The 6000-nt window shown below is 37.2% G+C and overlaps 1 protein-coding gene across 1 annotated transcript in view; it reads left to right on the top strand.

The window, feature by feature from the left end:
• The first annotated feature begins 367 nt into the window (after positions 1-367).
• LOC124641933 (octopamine receptor beta-1R-like) overlaps positions 368-6000 on the top strand; it is a 95938-nt gene continuing 90305 nt past the window's right edge. The window contains exon 1 of the mRNA XM_047180197.1: positions 368-506. The gene's annotated coding sequence lies outside the window, so the exon portion shown is untranslated. The remainder of the gene's footprint in view (positions 507-6000) is intronic.

Genomic DNA, 6000 nt, shown 5'->3' with positions numbered 1-6000 from the left:
ACCGTGTGTTTTGTATCGTTTAAAGTTTTAATAGTTTTCGGCTTTTCATGAGTAGAAAATACCAGTAAAATATCATACTCAACTTGTGCTTTTTCATAGTAATGTTCCGCGATATTACAGAAGTAATTCTTATACCAAAACTAAATCAAATCCTACTCAAATGTCTCAAAGAACTTAAAAACTGTAATCACACATTGAAACCGCATCGTTTTCCAAGAAACTAGACTGCACTAAGACCGTGTACATACGTGCGGCTTACGGACAAACCTGCGCTATGAGCAAATAATACACTGCAGCTCTTTCAGTTCCCGACTCCCGTCAGTCTAGCGTCGCATCGTGCGGTGGGCGCACGTCTGTCCCCGCCTTAATCGCGAACCAAATTCGAAATTCGAAAGTGATCCTTTGTGTGAACGTGCGTTGTCATAAATATTTTTTGTTTGTTTATTATAAGTGTGTATGTGTGAGTTTCTTTGAGTGTGTGTGTGGATTTTTTTTTCGGTATTGTGGTAAGTTCTTTTTTTAAATTGTTTATTTAAAGTTTTTTTCGGAAGGGATTATTGTTGGATTTAAAAAATAATTACATAGTTTTACGTTTTCTTACTCTTTTTAAAATAACAGTTGTATTTTTATAAGTAAAGTTAGAAATAAATAAATATCCCAATGTAGATAAATATACTTAATTAATAGACACGATTATTAATTTAATAAATAATTAAAAAAGTCAAATTTTTTTTAAATTGTAAATGCAGCATTCCTATTTTTATATTTAAGACCGTGTTTTTAATCAAAACATTGTACTAAAATGACAAACCATTATTATGTTTAATTGAAACCCACCAAAAAAAGTTACCCTTACATTATTATAAAAATATAAACGGCCAGTTATTATCGACGTCATGAAATACAACCTTTGAACCAAACCGCTGTAGGCTGAAACAATTATTTTTAAGTACCAACCACTTAAAAATTATTTAACGGCTGAAACACACACACATATTAAATTACCTACATGTATGTATATCGTTTATGCTGCTATACATTAGTATGCTCTTACATGTCACTTTTAAATCATTAAAACATCATCATCATCATCATCATCAGCCTATCGCAGTCCACTGCTGGACATAGGCCTCTCCAAGTGCACGCCACATTAAAACATAACGGCTAGCTATCCCAGCGGTTTTAGCCACAACCCTAGGAAACTTCTTAGTGTACCTGGATATTTACACCCCATGCTAATCGGAGAGGATGAAGCATTCTAATGCTGAAAGCAGACCAATAGTTTCTGAGTTTACATACACACTAAACTTTCCTTCTTTTAAGGTCCGAATAATGGGGTAATTATAAATGTTAAATAGGCCTGTACCCTACAGTGGGAGATGAAAAGGTGCCAAATTGAGTTATTTCATTTCTTCATCATCATCATCAGCCTATCGCAGTCCACTGCTGGACATAGGCCTCTCCAAGTGCACGCCACTGAGATCGATTTTCTTCATGTTTGTCAGAAATATGCCTGCGGCAGGATTGTTCGAAAGAGTTACCGCGGCCCTGGTACATAAAGGGCTTAAGAAGGAACATGGTGGGTTTTAGACAGTAAGAGTCTGAAACTCCCTCACGCTGCACCCACCCAAATATATTTGCCTATTCATATAGTTGTTGATATGTTAAAATAATGAGCTATTCAAATGCATCCTGAGTCTTATGTGTAGTATGGAGTAGCATTAAGTCAATCTTTCATGTTTTAATCCTACTTATATCCTACTTATATATATATATATATATATATATTATAAATGTGAAAGTTTGTGAGAATGTATGGATGTATGTTTGTTATTCAATCACGCAAAAACGGCTGGACCGATTTGATTGAAATTTGGTATGTAGATAGGTGATACCCTCGATTAACACATAGGCTACTTTTTATCAATACACCACGAGGGCGAAGCCGCTGGCGGAAGCTAGTGGTATAATAAAACTTGCCAAGTACTTATGTAGTATGCAAGCGATTCGTAGTTGAGTAGGTAACGATTGAGCTTTGTTAGAACTACTTAGGATATATAAACCTATTTTTTTTGTATTGTAATCAGAAATGCAATCATTTAGATCATAACGTTGGAAAATAACCTTATACCTAAGTTATCTACTGTTACTAGTTATGGCTACGCGAAAATTTTAGCACAAAAGGAATTTTACACTAACGATGCGTTCTGTCACACAGATCTACGTATTTAAGATATTTTTTGATTATGCAGGTTGGTATAAATACAATGGGTGAAACTCCATCATATTTGGCTTCTGAGCTTAAAGAAAAATATTACGTATATTTATATTAAACTAGTGTGTCATTAGTGGCTGTCATTAAACATCCTTGGCAGTCGTTACGGGTAGTCAGAAGCCAGTAAGTCTGACACCAGTCTAACCAAGGGGTATCGGGTTGCCCGGGCAACTGGGTTGAGGAGGTCAGATAGGCAGTCGCTTCTTGTAAAGCACTGGTACTCAGCTGAATCCGGTTAGACTGGAAGCCGACCCCAACGTGATTGGGAAAAGGCTCGGAGGATGATGATATTAAAATAGTGTGTAACTAAACACACTCGTAAAATAAAACTACTTTTACGGATTATTTAATCCCGATAAAATCCGTAAAAGTAATTTTATTTAAATGTCTAATATTCGCATAAGTGTCGGAAATCAATATACTCGTAAAATATAAAAATAACGTAACAGTGGCAGACAACCCCTCGAAAATTCTTTTAATATCACGTATATTCTTCTTAAAAATCTTGGCCCTTCAAACTTCCCTTAAGGAAATCGTATTATTTATTAAGTATTTTTTTTTAAACTTTACCATCAATAAAACATTAAAGTACCAAGTTCTCCGCCCACTATCATTTCAAATCAATCAAGATGTTCTAAGACCGAAATGAAAAGTGTTAAAGAGGTTAGTACCTTATGTAGTACCAATAGAAACTCCTTACAAATATTTAAACGATTTAATTACTTCGTCGATCAGTTTCAAGTTGTTTACTAGAACGTTTTAGAACTGTATTTATATATACCTACTTACGGCCAGTTTCTTCATCAAAAGTTAAAGTTAAAGTAATGTCTAAAGTAAAAGTAACGGTCAAATTCGTTTTTTCAAGGCTAAAGTGACAGCAAAACTAATAGAAAAATTGAATTTGACCGTTACTTTTACTTTAGACATTACTTTGACTTTTACTTTGGCTTTAACTTTTGATGAAGAAACTGGCTGTTAATTACAAAATGTTTAGGTATAAATGGTATGGTTTTATGTGTTTTGTTGTTAAATTGTATCAAAAACTACTTATACAGTCAAGCAACTATGGTTGAGATAATTTAATGGATGATTGTGACTATGATCTCAAGTTGTTTCATGTTTCAATGATATTTAAGTGGTTTTCAAGTTAGGTTAGCCTACCTAAGGATTTTCTCAATAGTCTGAAGATTATGACTTCTTACATGGAAATACAATTCGTGCCCATCAATGAACGTGAAGTCAATTTCTACAACTACTCATACAGGTTTCAAAACTGTCACAATGTCTTGTTGGTATATTTATAACCTAAACCTGGAGACATTATCATAAAAATACTATAACTAAAGGTTAACGGCATTTTAAACCATAATATAGCTCTAATGAACATCCTTGGCAGTCGTTACGGGTAGTCAGAAGCTAGTAAGTCTGACACCAGTCTAACCAAGGGGTATCGGGTTGCCCGGGTAACTGGGTTGAGGAAGTCAGATAGGCAGTCGCTTCTTGTAAAGCACTGGTACTCAGCTGAATCCGGTTAGACTACAAGCCGACCCCAACATGATTGGGAAAAGGCTGGATGATGATGATAGCTCTAATGATATTTTATTAGGTAAAAAACTTTGGCCCTAGCAATTCACATAATCCTTTACATTAATTATCTAACTGGGTTCAAAAAATCAAAATTATATTCACATACTGTTACTGTTACAGCCTATTTATGTCCCGCTGCTGGGCACAGGCCTCCTCTCACGTGGAGAAGGATAAAGCATTAATCACCACGCTTGCTCAATGCGGGTTGGTGATTTCAGACTATATAGTCCAGGTTTCCTCAAGATGTTTTCCTTCACCTTTTTATCAGCCATTGGTGTACAAGATATACTTAGAAAGTACATACAAACTTAGAAAAGTTGCATTGGTACTTGCCTGACCTGGAATCGAACCCACACCCTTATACTCGAGAGGTTGGTTCTTTACCCACTAGGCCACCACGACTCAGATATTCACATAAAAAGCCTCTATTTATTTCATATTACGCAAAAATAATGAAAAACGATTTTTCAGATAATCCAATTTATTTTATGAGAAGATTTATTGTATCCTTGTAGATAAAAATATTCAGAGTGGATCAAATGACAGTTTTATTATGAAAGGCTTTATCTCATTTGAAAAGTATGACTGCGATAAGGAAGTTTAATTAGAACGAAATGTTTATCTAATTAATATTTTGATTTGGATATGTATTAAATGAGCAGAATACTTATAGATAATGCAAATAATTTGATGAGAGCGTTACTCATTGACTGTTTTTGTCAAGTTATGTTCGGATGGCATGTTAAACTGTAGGTCCGGCTGTCATTGAACATCCTTGGTAGTCGTTACGGGTAGTCAGAAGCCAGTAAGTCTGACACCAGTCTAAACAAGGGGTATTGGGTTGCCCGGGTAACTGGATTGAGGAGGTCAGGCAGGGCAGTCGCTTCTTGTCAAGCACTGGTACTCAGCTACATCCGGTTAGACTGGAAGCCGGCTCTAACATAGTTGGGAAAAAGGGTCGGAGGATGATGATGTTCCTGAGGTAATAACTTCCTGCTCATGGATAAAAAGTTACCTATATGTTATTCTTTTGCCAGGATATTACTTGCATTAATCAAAAAACTTGCAGTCGCAGTTAGCACAGGAACAAGCATAAACAAAAGTGCATAACTAACACTGATATACTTTCACCTTCCATTTCAAATTGTTTTATAATCAACGCTAATATTGGCAGGGCATCTGAGGCGGATGACGGGGAGTAGCGACCCCGTGGGGCAATATATCCGAGTGCTCCAGGGAGAGTATACTGTCCCCCATCTCCGGCCTGCCGGAGTGAAGCATGACGGGGGATAGGTCTCCCGCCTCTTGGCTTGCCTTCATCGGCCGGTCAGAGTGGAGTCGCTAGAGCAGGGTTAACAGCCCACTCGGAGGGTAGGTGCCTCGTGGTAAGTGGCGAGTGGGCCGGTGATGCTGGACCCACAGGGAGCGCGTGATCTGCGTTTAAAGTCCGCCGAGGTATCCTCACCCTTCAGCCGCTCATGTACCTGTTGCCCCCTTGTTGCGATTTAGCGACTGATTCCCGGGGGCCCAGTAAGTGAGTTGGCGAGTCTCCACCTGCCATTTTTACGTGTATTTATTACATTGTTATCGGCAGGTGCCATAGTTCCCGTAGTTTCCTCATTCCTAGTCCACTAGCATCCCATCACAATAGCCCAAGTAGTTTTCATCCATAGTTAGCAATAGTTTAGCACAGAACCGGGGATTGTCCTTGGGTACATTTCTATAGTGTATACAGGGATAATCGTCGGTTTTGTGTCACCATTTCATTAAAGTTGTCTCAAAAGGGCTTCAGCGTGTTGGCTTCGGCCCCACGTTCGCCTCCCAAAAATCCGGGACTCTATAGTCCCGAGGTCTGGTAGAGACATACAAATGATTTTGATAATAATTACCCAGAAAAAAAACAAAATTATGTGTAAGGAAACTGTATCATACAATTAACGACTAACCTCATTACTGATTAAAAGAATCGTAGTCTCATTACCTGTAAGACAAAAACAAATAAAACGATAAAGCCCTTTTATTTACGCAGTCAAGTTGGTTTTCTTCGTAAAAAGGTACTATTTACCTACTATTTATTTTGTAAATACTGTCGAATTTCCTGGTTTTTTGAAGAACAGAGCCTTGTGAAGGTTCGTATA

This window comes from Helicoverpa zea, chromosome 23 (assembly GCF_022581195.2).
Source record: "Helicoverpa zea isolate HzStark_Cry1AcR chromosome 23, ilHelZeax1.1, whole genome shotgun sequence".
Classification (NCBI taxonomy): Eukaryota; Metazoa; Arthropoda; class Insecta; order Lepidoptera; family Noctuidae; genus Helicoverpa; species Helicoverpa zea.
Note: the sequence above shows the minus strand (reverse complement) of the source record. Positions and strands in the feature narration are given on the sequence as shown.